A 17250-nucleotide genomic window follows, 5' to 3' on the forward strand; every position below is an offset into this window, starting at 1 on the left:
GTAAGAGACACGTTCATTTACTGAGATGATTAGGTGAGTGCATTAATAGAGTCTCATTCCATCTTTTGATGCTTAGGCTGGCATGCATAGAAAAAAGGCATGGTTAACATCAGGCACTTACTCAAAGGTCTTTACGCTTGTTTAACTAAGGCCCTGATCCAGCAAGGTACTTTAACACATGAGTAGCACACGGGAGTAGTCCTGGGCTTAAAATTAAAAGCACACTATTTAGGGCTTTGCAGGATTAGAACCTAAATCTTTTAATAGTCTCTCTCCCAGTATGCCTGAGAAAGCTGGAAGGAGCAAACCCAGGGTGGAATTAGAGGTATAGGTTGAAATCCTGGCTGCACTGAAGTCAAGCTACATATGCTTCGTACTACTGTTGCAAGACTTCAAAACATAAATGTAAAGCCACAGTCATTGGAAGCACTCGTCCTACAAACCACAAGGTCTACTCTACTCTTCAAATAGCTTCCATCAGAGGTGGAATCTCTCCCACAAAAAATAGATAATTTTTTGTCCTTTTGTTTCTGGAAAGTTGTGTATTAGTGGCTTGGAATGAGGAACTTCAGCCAGGGTGAAGAGGAACATACATTATTCAACCAGCATTGCTGATATTCAATTTTTTTTTTCCTTTTTAAGAAAAACCTGTATTGAACAAACGCATAAAAGGCCAAAATCAACCTGGGAGAAGGCACAACTCCACTGGCTTCAAAAAGAGGTGCAGCTACCTGTTCCAGGCACAAATTTATCTCATTAACTATACACCTACATGTTGCATGGAGAGAGGTGCATGACCTAGCGACCTGAGCACAGGACAGAGTGTGAGGAACTTTGGCCTAATTCTCGCTCTGCCTTGTGCAAGTCACTTTATTGCTCTGACTCAATTCCCTCAGGTGTACAACAGGATGATGCTTACTAAAGTTGCAGGTAGCAGTATAAAATGGTCTGAGAATACAAATCTCTCTGTTCACATGTATTGAATTAGAATCATAGAACTGGAAGGGACCTCGAGAGATCATCTAGTCCAGTCCCCTGCACTCAAGACAGGACTAAGTATTATTGAGAGAGTGAGTGAGTGAGGTGTGTGTGTGTGTCGTGAAGTATTAAGAAAAGTATTGTATGTAAGCTGGAGGGGCAGGGAAAGTGTCTATGTTTATACAGTGGCTAGTCCAGATTGGTCCCCTAAATATCACTGTGATATTACTTAACATTTATATGTGCCCATTTTATTTAAACATTTATTTCAAATTTCTCTCTTTCTCTAGCTTTGCCAAATCTCACTCCATGCTGTAATCATAGAATCACAGAAACGTAGGACTGGAAGGGACCTCAAGAAATCACAAGATCCTACAGTGAGGCAGGACTAAATAAACCTAGACCAGAGGTTCTCAAACTAGGGCCGCCGCTTGTTCAGGGAAAGCCCTTGGCGGGCCGGGCCAGTTTGTTTCCTGCCGCGTCCGCAGGTTCGGCCAATCACGGCTCCCGCTGGCCGCAGTTCACCACTCCAGGCCAATGGGGGCTGCGGGAAGTGGAGCAGGCTGAGGGATGTGCTGGCCGCCCTTCCTGCAGCCCCCATTGGCCTGGAGCGGCGAACCGCGGCCAGTGGGAGCCATGATCGGCCGAACTTGCGGACGCGGCAAGTAAACAAACCGGCCCGGCTCTCCAGGAGCTTTCCCTGAACAAGCAGCGGCCCTAGTTTGAGAACCACTGACCTAGACCCAACCTGTTCTTAAACACTTCCGAAGACGGGGATTCCCCAACCTCCCTTGGAAACCTATTCCAGGGCTAAATTTATAGTCAGAGAGTTTTTTCTAACACTTAATCTAAATCTCCCTTGCTGTGATTAAACCTGTTACTTCTTGTCCTACCTTCAGTAGACATAGAGAACAACTGATCCTTTTTATAACAGCCCTTAACATATGTGAAGATTCTCAGGTCCCTGCTCAGTCTTCTTTTCTCAAGACTAAATAGGCCCAGGTGTTTTTATTCACAGGGAAGATCAGGGTGCACCAGGAAGGAGTAGCAAGTCCTCTGACTGGATGTAACATTTAAAAAAATTTGGATAGTAAAGCCAGCCTGTAGTGGGTGGGAAACTGGCTGGCCATTGATGGATTTTCCAAAGGCTTTTAAACACAATGCCTCAGTGCTCACACATTACACCACTCGGTATGTCTAGCTCAAGGTAGCCAGCCAAAACATTTTAATTTTCTATTAAATAAAACAGCTTGGCACACAACAGATATTGAGAATGTGAATTTCATTGGGAGGTATTTAAAAGAAGACCTACAAATAAGGATTTAAAAGGCAGCAGACTCTACATGGAAAACACTGAGGAGGAAAAAAAAAAGGTGGGGCCAGATATGTTTCTCATTTAGAGTGCCCCAGGGACCAGATCCAACTCCAGCTGAAGTTGATGGAGCCTTTTCTACCTTATAGAAACTACAGGCAGGTTTGAATCACAATTTCTGAAAAAGTACATGGTTAACCTATAGTCCAGTAACTCTCTGTCCCTCTCTAGTGGCTAGAACATGTACTGACATTTATGAGTCCACTACTTACCTCTGAGTTTGCAAACCTAATCCTATATCTCAAGCAATAAAGGTTCATAAGTCTAGATCCAGAGGTCTCTGGTTCCATCCCTATCGTTACATTCAGCACTGTTCCCCCCAGTGTTGTTGCCTGTTGTCAGAAAAGAATAATTTTCATGGTATACATCGGGGTGGCCAACTTGAGCCTGAGGAGCCAGAATTTATCAATGTACATTGCCAAAGAGCCAAAGTAATATATCAGCAGCACCCCATCAGCTCCCTCTCCCCCCGTCCCCGTTCCCAGCACCTCCCACCCATCGACAGCCCCGTGGATCTGTTCCTCCCCCTCCCACCCCACATCTCCTGATCAGCTGTTTCATGGCATGCAGGAGGCTCTAGGGCAGAGGGGGAGGAGCGAGGACACGGTAAGCTATGGGGAGGGGGCGAGAAGGGGTGGAAGGGGCAGACCCAGACGTTCAGCAGTGAGCATCCCCTGGCACATTGGGAAGTTGGCACCTGTAGCTCCAGCCCCGGACTCGGTGCCTCTACAAGGAGCCACATATTAAACTCTGAAGAGCCGCATGTGGCTCCGGAGCCAGAGGCTGGCCACCCCTGGTCTAGATAACGACTAGGAGTCTTTCCACTAACTTCAGTGAGAGCTGGGTGAAGGCCTATAAAAGAGGTAAAGCAGGTGAACACAGTACCACTGTGCTGTTGTAAAATGAGTATTAGAGGAGTATCAGCTTATTGTATTCAGAAGTGTCGTGGGGATTTTATACAAAGCATTTTGTATTTTCATTACCTCCATCTCCTCCAGGTTTAATGTCTGAGCAATTTAACATGAAAGTTGGATCTTTCTCGCTCAAAATTGTATCCATTCCTGTTTACTCCTCACTTAAAGCCATAAACCATTGTGACAAACTTTGTCGTTGCTAGATGGATCATTGTAAAATAAAAATAAAAATTGGGTTTGTGGGACAGATTCTGGTTCCAGGGACATCAATATAAAAGACTTACATTGGGTCACCCTGGATTTTCACCTCTATGTCTGAAAGCAGAATCTAGCTGTAGGGCTTTATTTTATATTATATAATATTTATATTGCAATAGTTTCCAGGCCCCCATTGTGCTAAGCACTATACAGACACATGCAAAGATTCAGTCCTTCCCCCAAAGAGCTCATATACTAAAGCCTAGATCCTGCAAATATTTACATCTGAGTAATTCCACTGTGCTTAACACAACTACCCATGTGTGTAAAATTATTCATCTGTGTAAATGGTTGCAGGATCAGGGTCTAGCAGTTCAAGTTGGAGAATAAAACACTAGAAGCAGATGAAACCTTAACCAAAAAAGAACCTTTTCCCATGGAATTTAGTGTGTTAAATCCTAATTTATGTCCCAATAGTGGCTCCAGATTTGGATACCTGTGAAGCCAGTATAAATGGCCTCACCTCCCATTGCGTGGACTCAATCCCAGGTGAGGATAGTGGAGTTCAGAGCACTCAGCATCACACTGACTTAAGCCTCTGGGCTGTAAGATCGTTGGGGCAAAGAGCTGTCATTGTTAAATCTTTCTGTAAAACATCATGTAGGCCTGGCACAGTTTAGCCTTGGTCCTGATGGAGCCTCTAGGCCAGTGGTTCTCAACCTGCAGGCTGCTTGTGGTCCAATCAACTCACAGCTGCAGCCCAGGTGACATCTCAGGGCTCTAGAGGTAGTATATATATTGTGTGAATGCAGCCCACATAACACATAGAACGCTGCATACGTGGCTCATAATGGTAAATAGGTTGAGAACCAATACTCTAGGCTCTACTGTTATAGAGAATAATAATAGCAACAACATGAGAGTAGGAGAATGATTGAAGCTTACACAGGAGCTATACTGTAAAAGCATGTGCTATTTAAAATGTCAAATGATGCACAGACTGGAACCACAACATCAATAAGAGAGCCAAGTGGGAGCGGTCACGTCAGGGAGGTATGACTGCTTCTTCCAGACGTGTGAGAGAGAGAGAGAGAGAGAATATATTATGAGGGATGAGCCTGAAATGCGTAGCACTCTCCAGGGAAAGGCTGTATTAATGAGAGCAGCCATATTGCAGGTCATGTGCCAACATTCCTTGGCAAATGTATTCACTCACTTCCTCTCTCACAGAGATACCATCATAGATTAATTGCCAACAATAAAAGGGTAAATAGCTACATAAAGGACGAGGTGGGGTGCGTAAGTGTAATCAGAGATGTCTGCATATTATAAATCTACAGGTGAGCAGATCATGCCTCTGCAAAAAACACAGTTCTAATATAATACAAAATATCAGGCCTAGTGAAAGTGCATGCTAATTATATAGTGCTCTGGGTTCTGAGAGCTACTATGGCATGTATCATCATATCACCAAATTCTGTTCTTCCGCTGTCAGTTTAGTTTCACAATACACACCCAATAGGGACATATCTGAGAAACCCATTCACCCGGAACAACTGTGTTCTCCTCCATGCATGATTACTGAGCCACTGTGTTCAGGATAAGTAGATCTACTGAGAATTTAGCACGGCAGCACAAGTTGGACAAAGATGAAGCAAACAGAGGTCTAAAAATTGAGCGGATAAATAAATGAGATCCAAGGAAACTGCGCCATTTATCAAACGACCTATGCCAATGAGAGACAGTTATTAGTGCCTTTGTGGTGCATTTCCATCACACTCTAGATACACTATTAATATGAAAAAGACACCCTATATAGCACCAGCAGCACAGCCTGTACCGTTAAGGGCTGTGCTTATTTGACCTCTATCATAATCTTACATATGTGATGGGTTCTTGTTTTTTTTATACAGTGACCATAATCATACTCTGTGTGCATACAATCAACAGAATCTTATCGACATGCTATCAGAGATAAAGCGGAGAAAAGTAACGTAGGTATCCTTACCTCAGTGTAAGAAAAAAAGGGACAAATTCAGCTGTCAGTTATGCTGATGTCAATCTGGAGTTACTTCATTACCTGCAAGGGATTTACTCCAGATTAACACCAGGGTAACCAAGAGCAGATTTTAGCCAATTATCACTATTCTGGAATATTTCTAAATTCAATTGGGAATGTTTAAATAAAACACTAGCCTTGTTAAGAGGATATATAACCAATCAAATGAAACGACCTGAATCTGAGATGAGAAGGTGCCTGTAAAGCAGGATTATCATGAGTTATTTAATGCATTTTTTGAAACCACAAAGTTTCTGCCCTTAATATAACTGTACACCTGCAACATTACTGTAGTTACTAGGACTGTATGGGTATAATTAGTGCCGAATTTAGTTCTATATTTGTCTTTAACTCTGTGTTAGGACACGATTGCACATGTCTATATGACACTGAGTCTGGAACACATGACCCAAGCCACTAACAAACATGAAGAGACAGCAGTAAAACCTAAAATACCCCATTCCTAGATACCAGGAGCAAAGAGTTAAAACAATCCACTAGCTTTGCAAATCCTGTACTGTGTCAAGACTGAAAATCTGTTCTGGTCACATTCTTGTACCTAGCTGACATTTATCCATGTTATAACCACACCATTCAGTTTGGCACAATTCAGCACAGTTGGCAAGAGATGCCCAGGACTGGATTTGAATTTTGCACAAAAGCTCAGTGGCAGAAACATCAAAACTATGCGATGGCAAAATAATGGAGAACCAGGTCTAAATGCCAGATTTCTAGAGAATACAGATGGATAAAGATGCACTATTGAAACAATGATTTAGTTGCTTATTCCCAACACTATCAATATAGCGATGATAACTGCATGTTGAAAGACACTGCTCAATCCCTACAGGACAGAAAGCTATTACAACCATTAAAGAAGTTAACACATTGAGTTTCTCTAGATAAAAGATATATTGGGACATTGGGATGTTAAAAACTATATTTTAATACTCTGTTACAAAGATTGTCTTTGATTATCAGAAGGGTATTGGTTGGTAAATGCAACAGTCGTTGACATAAACTTCTGTAAGGTGTTGGACTTGATACCCAAAAACATTTTGACTAAAAAAACCAACAACACTAAAATGCTAGAAAATTAACATAAAAAGAAAAGGAGTACTTGTGGCACCTTAGAGACTAAGTCTCTAAGGTGCCACAAGTACTCCTTTTCTTTTTGTGAATACAGACTAACACGGCTGCTACTCTGAAACATAAAATTAACATGGCACACATTATATGGATTCAAAGCTGGCCCACTGATGGTCTAAAAATGTAACTGTAAATAGGGAATCATCATCAAGCAGGTGGGTTTCTAGTGGGGTTCTGCAGCGATCAGTTCTTGGCCCTTTTTATCATTTTTATCAATGACCTGGAAGAAAACAAAAAATCATCACTGAAAGTTTGGAGATGACGCATACATTGGAGGAGTGGTAAATAACGAAGAGGACGGTCTAGATTGTTTAGTAAGGTGGGGGCCTCTTTCCTGGAAAGCAGTGACCCTCAAAAAGATTTGGGGGGTGTGGTTGACAATCAGGTGCACATGAGCTCCCAGACACTGTGGACAAAAGCGCGAATGCAATCTTGGGATGCATAAACAGGGTAATCTCAAGTAGGACCAGAGAGATTATTTATTTTACCTCTGTATTTGGCACTGGTGCGACCACTACTGGAGTACTAGCTCCAGTTCTGGTGCCCAAATTTAAGAAGGATGTTGATACATTACAGAGGGTTCAGAGAGCCATGAGAATGATTAAAAGATTAGAATACAAGCCTTATAGCTGGAGACTAAAGGAGCTCAATCTATTTCTCTTAAACAAAGAGAAGGTTAAAGGGTGACTTGATTACGGTTTATAATTATTTACATGGGAAATAAATACTTGATAATGGGCTCTTCAGACTAGCAGAGAAAGGTATAACATAATTCAATGGCTGGGAGTTGAAGCTAGACAAATTCAGGCTGGAAATAAGGCATAAATATTTAATGGTAAGGGAAAATAACCACTGGAACAACTTCCAAGGGGTCATGGTGATTTCTCCATTACTGGAAATTTTGAGATCAAAATTGGATGTTTTTCTAAGAGATGTGCTCTAGGAATTATTTTGGGGAAATTCTATGGGCCGTGTTACACAGGAGGTCAGACTAGGTGATCACAATGGTCCTTTCTGGCCTTGGAATCTATGGACCTATGAATTATAGGCAGAACTGGTACCACTGCCTATAGTTAAGAGTCTCCATCACTTTCCACTATAAGACCCTGCTTTCATTTGTTTATAACACTGCCATAATTTAACACTTCAGCCTAAAATTTCCCATGCCAGATGTCTGCCTCAGGATGAATATTTTTGGATAATTTCAACAGAAATTATTCTGCTGTTTCAGAGAATGAAAGGAGGGGAAAATATACTATTTTGCTCATGTTAAAAAAGTCTTACAACTTTTGCTGAGGAGCTCTAGCACCTCTGTGCTTTGGAGAAAGGGCTTGAGATTTAGCAGGGAGTTGCCTGGATGTCACTGATGTGCAATCCCAGTGAAAATCCACCCAAATTTGACCCAGGGTTTAAACCTTTAAAAATTGCAGTTTGCTTGTGCTCAGTATACATTTGTTATAGTTTGGCAACGGGTTCCCCTAAAATACCGCCTGTACTCTGCATGCTGAAGTCAAGGACTTCAAGGCCTTAAAGGACTTTTCTTGCAACTTTCCTTCCTCCTGGCAGCCCGGGGCAACTGTCTCTCTCATCCCACTCTAGTGACTGGTCCACATAGAGGATGACAACCTTCTATTAGTTCATTAGCTCAAGTGGCAGAGGTCTATGGAGCTAAAGATTCCAATCACGCTGATGACTCATATGGATGTCAATTTGTTTCCCACATGATGGAATACCCGTTTCTTTCAGTTTTTAAAAAAGCTATGATATTACACCCAAAAAACTATCATAAAAGAATTAAGGTTTCAGAGCCCAGCACTCAAATGTTAGGACATGCCAGAATTAAAGTCACCTGTGCAACCTTAATTCAAACCCCTTTTGTGTATGCATGATGATGCAGTCTTTAATTACATGATCACAGACAATTTTTTCCACATTCTGGCATTTCCTAACTTTTGCGTGCTTGACTCTGCAACCTTAATGTTCTTCTTATGTTGGTTGTTGTGTGTAATACTATATATACACACCATGCTTTGAACTTGTTGGAGTCTTTATCTTTAGTTCCAAATTTTCAGCCCTGGTGTCCAATATTACACCCAAAGAAAATGTTCATCTTAGTCTTTACATCTGCAAGACTGGGTGGGGCACACACTTTCCACATGCAAACAGGCATTTCTGAGATCATATGCCTTAGTTGGGTGTGGGAACATAGGTGGACATAAAATCAGAGGTTGATTTGAAACCCGCTAGAACTTGAACTCAATGTAATTTCCCAATGCTGGAGATTTTCCTTCATCTGCGAGAAGGGAAAAGAAGGGAAGGTAATTTCAATAGCATTAGTGATTTTTCCCTGAACAGATAGATTGTTCTTCACAGGATGAAATTAATCTAAACTTCATTTTTTAAATGGATGCAAGGAAGTCCTTGTATCCTTCAGGGAAAGATTGTACTGATTAGTTCACTGTCTACATCTGACAGGAACTGTATGGGTAATACAGGTCATGATTTAATCTTGGATGATGATCTCACTAGTCATTGACTCTCCAAGATGTGGAGCCTAATTCAATCGCTGTACATTTGAGAACTCCCGGATTCCTTAGCTAGTGCTCCTTGTGGAAATATTTTCTTCTCAAAGTAATCCTAGTTTAAAGAACATCTCCACAGCATTCTGTGAAAAGGCTAAACATTTGTACGATTGTTCAGACATTTTACTCCTTGCTCAAATAAAAAGAAAATCATCCCAACTCCTCCTTTAATTGGAAGAGGAAAATTAGAGTGGTTTGCAAGTGCTATAATGATCTCGCTATATTTTGGAAGCAGGAAAACGGCGGGGGGAGATCTACTCCTGATAGAGACATCAAAAAAGCTTTTTAAGAATGTTCATCAGGGGCTATTTTGGGGGAGGATTCGAAAGACCTGAAATTTGATTTTTTTTTTCCCAGAGAAAGTCTGTCATTTCCTTTGTAGAAATTACTGCTGGGTTAAATGAGCCTTTAAGTCTTCTGACATTCCAGACATTACCAGAAGTTCAAAATCATGAAAAGCTTCATAAGAGACAACACTGTACACAACATAGGCTGCTTTTCTTTTCATTATAAGGTTGGTTTAAAAAAATGCCATATTGTTTAAAATGTTTCTTTAGAGTCATATTAACGGGAGGTAGGATCTGTTCTTTAATTAGAATTTTACTGCGCTGGAGGAAGAACTCATGGGCACCAAACGTCTAATAAAACCAAATGAATTTGCTGTCTTTCCTCTGCTCGGTTCTTGCTGGGACAAAACTCACAGCAGTCTCTCATTTTTTCACTGGGAGTTTTGCCAGAGCAAGGACTGCAGTATTAGGCTCTGTGGAGTGAGTCAATCCCGCCACTAATAAGGCGAATCCTTTTTTCACATTGGCAGTGGGCACCTGTACCTGACAGGCATATTATCATTTGCTGTGTACGGCTGCATGAAATTTGCTCTAATGCCTCTGCAGGGAAGCATTACCAGTTTTCTCTTTTGGAAGACTCTAAAAGGGACAGAAACAAAATTGGATGTGCCTAAGGCACTATGAATTGGAAACACTATGTTGAGAATCAAACTGAAGAGGGGCACAGAGAAAATGAACGAACAGATCAGCTTCCTTCTAGAAGGGCATAATCCAAAGCCCACTGATATCAATAGAAAGTCTCCAATTGACTTCAATAAGCATTTTGGATCAGATACAAAGACAATGTCTGCAGGCATTAAGGCAACACAGATGTTTAGGCAATACAATAGCTATGGACTGGAGCACTGCCAACAGCATGGAAGAATAGGTCTACCAACCCATAGCTTTTATAACTTGCTTTCCCCGACCTTCAGGCACGTAACTTCCAGCACCTGAGTCTACACGAGACTAAAAGAAAAATCCCTCTCTTTGTTTCTATCTTTCTTTCCTCTTTTTCTTAAGCAAACAGTTTAATAGGAAAGGCAACTGGGGTCAGACTGCTGAATTATGGTGAGTACAGCTGTTGCCACCCTATCCCTGGGAATGAAGAAGGCTCTACCTTCAAGGGAGGTAGAGTAACACAGCAAAGACCAGCAGGGTCAGGAGTATCACTGCTCCAACAGGAGCTACACAGTGCCAATGTAGAGATAGAGGAAGCCCTCTGGCACTGAGCTATGGTGACCTGTTTTTACAACATCTAAGCCCCATATACTGCAGAAAAGACAGTTAGAACACCAGTTACAGAAAAAGGTAACTGTCTTTTCTTCTTCGAGTGATTGCTCATGTCCGTTCAACTCAGGTCACTCCCAAGCAGTACCCCTCAGAGGTGGGTAGAAGTTCACAGACATGTAGATTGCAATACAGCTCTGCCAAACCCAGTGTCGTCCTTGGCCTGCTGAGTGATGGTGTAGTGGGCCGTGAATGTGTGCACCGAGGAGCACATCGCTGCTCGACAGATGTCCTGGATCAGAACGTGTGCCAGGAAGGCCGCCAAGGATGCCTGCGCTCTAGTTGAGTGGGCTCTGACGATCAGCGGCAGAGGGACTCCCACGAACTCATAGCAGATGTGAATAAAAGAGGTGATTTAGTTAGAAATCCTCTGCGTGGACACCGGGAGGTCCTTATCTTATCAGCCGTAGAGATGAAAAGCTGAGTCGACTTACAGAAAGGTTTTGTCCAATCTAGGTAGAAAGCCAGAGTCCTTCTTACGTCCAAAGCATGAAGGCGCCTCTCTTAACTAGTCTCATGGGGCATAGGGCAGAAGACTGGAAGGAAGATGTCCTAGCACATGTGGAAAGCGGACACCACCTTGAGAAGGAAGGCCGGGTGGGGCCGAAGCTGGATTTTGTCCTTACAGAAGACAGTGTACAGTGGTTCTGAGGTCAGGGCTCACAGCTCGGAGACTCGCCGATGTCACTTCCACCAGGAAAGCTACCTTCCATGATAGGTGAGACAGGGAGCATGAGGCCACAGGCTCAAAAGGATGGCCCGTGAGCCTGGACAGAACCAAGTTGAGATCCCACTGAGGGGCCAGGGACTGGACTTGAGGAAAGAGACTCTCGGGGCCTCTAAAGAACCTGACCGTCACGTCTGGGAGAACACAGTCTGCCCCTGGATTGGCAGATGAAAGGCCGAAATGACCATCAGATCCACCCTGATAGAGGAGTGCACCAGGCCCTGGTTCCTTAAATGAAGCAGGTCAACTGTACCGAAGAATGCCAAGGGGAGATGCCCCATTCGGCCGCCCAGCAGGAGAACCTTGTTCACTTTGCCAGGTAGGTCTGCCTAGTCAAGGGCTTTCTATTCCCAAGAAGGACCTTCTGGACCCCTTCCGAGCAGTCCCATTCATCTGGGTTCAGACATGCAACATCCACGCCGTGAGGTGGAGGGACATGAGGTTGGGGTGCAAGAGTCGGCCATGATCCTGTGACAGCAGATCCACTCGGTTCGCCAGGGGCCACAGAGGGATCGCTGACAAGCTCGATAGCATCCCAAACCAGTGCTGGTGAGGCCACACTGGGGCGATCATGACAACCTCTGCCTTGTCCCTCTTGATTTTCGCTAGGACCTTGCTGATGAGTGGAATCGGAGGGAACACATCCATCAGGCTTCCTGCCCATGGCAGGAGGAAGGCATCGGAGAGGGAGCCCTTGCCCAGACCCTGTCTGGAGTAAAACCTATGGCACCTTCTGTTCTGCCTGGTGGCAAACAAATCCACTTGGAGAGTTCCCCACCTCCAGAAGATCATGCCGGCTACCTCCGGGTGGAGCACCACCACTTGTGGTGAAAGGAGAAGTCCCTGCTTAGGTGATCTGCTAGCATGTTCCTGGCTCCCAGAAGATGACACGCTGCTAGATGGATTCTGTGGCCGACGCAGAAGTCCCAGAGACGGAGTGACTCTTGGCAGACAGCCGAGGATCATGCTCCCCCTTGCCTGTTGATGTAGAACATCGAGGCTGTGTTGTTCGTGAGGACTCGGACCAATCTGCTCGAAAGGTGAGGTAGGAAGACCACGCATGCTCTGCATATTGCCCTGAACTCTCTGACGTTTATGTGTAGCATCGTTTCCTCTGGAGACAACATACCTTGGGTCTGGAGGATGCTGAGGTGTGCCCCCCCCCCACCAGCCAAGGCGTCCAAAACCAACTCGACTGAGTGAGGACTGCTGATGAAGGGAACTCCTTACAGGACTTTCCAGGAGTGGTCCACCATCGCAGTGAGGTAAGTACAGTTGAGGGGATGCTAACTACCTTCTCCAGGTAGTCCAAGGACTGGGAGTAGACAGTCCCCAGCCATTGCTGCCAGGGTCACAGCCGGAGCCTGACATGGCACATCACATATGTACACGCTGCCATGTCACCTAGTAGGCGTAGGGAAACCCTGGCTGTGGTCAGGAGAAATGCAGAGACCTCTGCGATGACGTCTGTCAGTGCCTTGAATCTCTCCAGCGGCAGGAACGCCCTAATGCAGGTTGAGTGAAGCACCGCTCCGATGAACTCTATCCTCTGTACCGGAACTAACGTGGATTTTTTATTGTTCACTAACAGGCTGAGGCGACAGCACACGGCTAGCAGAACCACGACGTCCCCTTGGACCCAGAGTTGCCCTTGACAAGCCAGTCATCGAGGTACGGGTAGATCCGGACACCCTGACGTCTGAGGTAAGCCGCCACCACCGACATGCACTTGGTAAATACCCACGGTGCTGTCGCTAGGCCAAATGGAAGGACTGAGATCTGATAGCGATCGGGACCTACTGTGAACAGGAGGAAGTGTCTGTGTCCCTCGAAGATGGAGATGTGGAAGTATGCATCATTCAGATCGAGCGTGGTGTACCAGTCCCCCGGATCCAGGGAGGGGATGATGGAGGCCAGGGACACCATGCGGAACTTCAGTTTTTCTAAGTAGCGATTCAAGTCCCGCAGGTCTAGTATGGGTCGCAGACTGTCCTTGGCCTTGGGGATTAAAAAGTATCGGGAATAGAACCCTTTGTTCCTGTACTCCACAGGAGCTACCTCTACCACACCCAGGTGTAGTAGACTCTCTACCTCCTGTTCGAAAAGATTCTCGTGAGAGGGGTCCATGAAGACGGCTGGGGAGAGGGAGTGGGATGGGAGTATAGAAAGTAACTGAAGAGCGTAACCTTGTGCCAACATATTGAGGACCCATTGGTCTGATGTTATAGACCCCCACGCAGGGAGCAAGGAAGAAAGGCGGTTGACAAACGGAGGGGAGGAAGGATCCAGGGAACTGTCTGGTAAATCACCCTTGGGGGTATCCTCGAAACGGGTGCTTGCCAGTCTGCTTACTGCTGATCAAGCCTGCCTGGGATGTAGATGTGGGTTGGTGGCCAGGGATCTTGTGTGGGGAGGTTCCTGGTGAGGGTGGCTCCCCTGGCTCTGAGGCTGCTAGGCTTAAACCGCTTGTCCAACACTGCCTGGAGACAGGTTTCAGAGTAGCAGCCGTGTTAGTCTGTATTCGCAAAAAGAAAAGGAGTACTTGTGGCACCTTAGAGACTAACAAATTTATTAGAGCATAAGCTTTCGTGAGCTACAGCTCACTTCATCGGATGCATTTGGTGGAAAAAACAGAGGAGAGATTTATATACACACACACAGAGAACATGAAACAATGGGTTTATCATACACACTGTAAGGAGAGTGATCACTTAAGATAAGCCATCACCAGCAGCGGGGGGGGGAAAGGAGGAAAACCTTTCATGGTGACAAGCAAGGTAGGCTAATTCCAGCAGTTAACAAGAATATCAGAGGAACAGTGGGGGGTGGGGTGGGGGGGAGAAATACCATGGGGAAATAGTTTTACTTTGTGTAATGACTCATCCATTCCCAGTCTCTATTCAAGCCTAAATTAATTGTATCCAGTTTGCAAATTAATTCCAATTCAGCAGTCTCTCGTTGGAGTCTGTTTCTGAAGCTTTTTTGTTGAAGGATAGCCACTCTTAGGTCTGTAATCGAGTGACCAGAGAGATTGAAGTGTTCTCCAACTGGTTTTTGAATGTTATAATTCTTGACGTCTGATTTGTGTCCATTCATTCTTTTACGTAGAGACTGTCCAGTTTGGCCAATGTACATGGCAGAGAGGCATTGCTGGCACCTGATGGTATAGATCACATTGGTAGATGCGCAGGTGAACGAGCCTCTGATAGTGTGGCTGATGTGATTAGGCCCTGTGATGGTATCCCCTGAATAGATATGTGGACAGAGTTGGCAACGGGCTTTGTTGCAAGGATAGATTCCTGGGTTAGTGGAACTAACCTGCCTGGAGAGTTGCTCTGGCTGCAGTTGAGCCCTCAACCAGGATCGCCTGGAACTCCTTCCTAGAAGTCTCTCTGGGATACTAGGGCCACTTAACGCAAGGGCCAGTGAGACCTTCCAGCAGCTGGGGATAGCAGTAACACAGAAGAACACCAACCATGCCAGCTGTTCCACAGCCACGCTCTCCAAACACTAAAAAGAAAAGGAGTACTTGTGGCACCTTAGAGACTAACAAATTTATTAGAGCATAAGCTTTCGTGAGCTACAGCTCACTTTTGTTAGTCTCTAAGGTGCCACAAGTACTCCTTTTCTTTTTGCGAATACAGACTAACACGGCTGCTACTCTGAAATCTCCAAACACTGGCGTTGAGCAGGGCGGTGGTGTGTGCCCTCTGTGGGCTGCCCTATGTGAAGGGTAACCTGAACTCACCAGTTTAGACATCTCCTTTGTAGTGCAAAGCAGGCAGAACTGGGGCCAAAACATGGCCCGCAGCGTGCAACCTCCCGAAGCATGACACAATGCATACCCAGGCCCAGCATTTGTAACTCTCCCTATTGTTTATTTTTTTTTAATTTTGTTAACAGCACATAAACAGAGCATCCAACGTGCAAGTCCAGAAGGTAACTCTGATGATGCTCTCTATGGCAGTCAGGCAGTGTAGCTATAGCTACTGGTACGGTATTAAGGGTAAAACCGAATACTCTCTCTCACAAAAACAAGTGTAGGAATCAGAGTAGCAGCCGTGTTAGTCTGTATTCGCAAAAAGAAAAGGAGGACTTGTGGCACTTTAGAGACTAACAAATTTATTTGAGCATAAGCTTTCGTAGGAAGTGTTTCTTCTCATTCTCCGGTGTCCCAGTCCAATGGGCATCTTTATCCCTTCACTTCCACTGAACAGGGCAGTATGGAAATTCATACAGTCAATTATTTAATTGGCATTTTAAAACATATGGACCATCTATGAAAAAAACGGTGCCAAGATAAGACAGTGATGGGTATAGGAGAAATGCCACAGCTAGTAATAAAGATTCCCCAATAAGGGGACAAAGAATCGTATCCCTTACACATAGCGCAGCACAATACGAACTCATTGTTCATTTTAAATGTGATCAATAAGCAATTCATTGTAGTGCCACGCTATTAAAAACCAGAGTAAACATTTTGGGTTCTGATATTTGGCTTTGTTTTTGACAGTGCAGCTGTAAAATTAACAGTGCTGCTTCTTCCCATTTGCCACAGAAACTACAATCCCTGTTATAGTCGTTGTGTGCAGCTCCTTAACTAAACGAGTTTAGTTTTAAAGGTGCTGTGTCACCAGTGATCTGTTCTGGCTGGGACCTTAGATGCTCTAAAGTGAGTTATGTTTCCTAAGAACTTCAGAAGAGAATTAGAGCAGCAGCATGCCTGATGTCCTTTGAAATATGGGTATCTTTCATATCTAAAAGAGTTCAAAGATTTATAAAAGTCTAGATGCAAATATCTACACATGGCTACTTGCTATTCTCTTTTCTAAGAGGCATATTTAAATCTGCACGTCTTTAACATTACATAAAATTTCCAAGATGCCTTAAATCACTGTTGTCTTTCTCTGACAAACTATTAACACCAATGTCCCTTTTAGACACACAAAAAGGAAGAACACTTTCATTTTAAGTCCTGGTCAATGCTCTACATAAGCCAGTGAAGACTAAGAAGTTCAATCATCAAAAATAGCCTCTTCGAAACAGCTTCTGGTATTTATCATTAGAAAACAGTGGAGAAATACCAGTGAGCATGAAAGAGACCATCCTAGTAACAGGATAAAAAAGAAAAATACAAGTACAGGCAATTAATCTTCGCTAGGCAGGAATAAAACCAATTTTTATTTGGAATATTATACCCCCTTTTTTACTGAATTCCAGGGCCTAGGTACCTAGGCAATGGGTGTTACAGTAATACAAAAGATAGATACACAGCAAGATAGAATGATACTGTAGATGATATCTAATTGCAAGGGGTGGAATTGCTTTACCCACATAAAGCCCAAGTAATTATAGCTTTATGTGGATGCCGCATGGCAGGTTTGAAGGTAGGCAAAATACCCACTGCCAACCCAACAACAGGGCATAGGAACCAATTCCCTTCACAGTTGTTATGCTATTCCGAAATAGCTTGCAGCCTCTCCACACCATTTGCACAGATGGTCCTAAAGCCAGTGGATCTGAACCACCGCAGATCTAGTGGCCTTCGTCCAGTCCACCCCAGTGCCTATCTACGCAGGATCAGCACATTCATTATCACTGTCCATGACAGCCTGCCCAACTGTTCCCCTAGTGGCCTCTACCACACACATTCCC

General features: G+C 44.1%; 1 protein-coding gene across 4 annotated transcripts in view; it reads right to left on the bottom strand.

The window, feature by feature from the left end:
- Window positions 1-17250, bottom strand: part of MEGF11 (multiple EGF like domains 11) — a 384734-nt gene that overhangs the window by 140359 nt on the left and 227125 nt on the right. The gene's annotated exons all lie outside the window — the stretch shown is intronic.

Source organism: Dermochelys coriacea, chromosome 10 (assembly GCF_009764565.3).
Source record: "Dermochelys coriacea isolate rDerCor1 chromosome 10, rDerCor1.pri.v4, whole genome shotgun sequence".
NCBI classification, from domain to species: Eukaryota; Metazoa; Chordata; order Testudines; family Dermochelyidae; genus Dermochelys; species Dermochelys coriacea.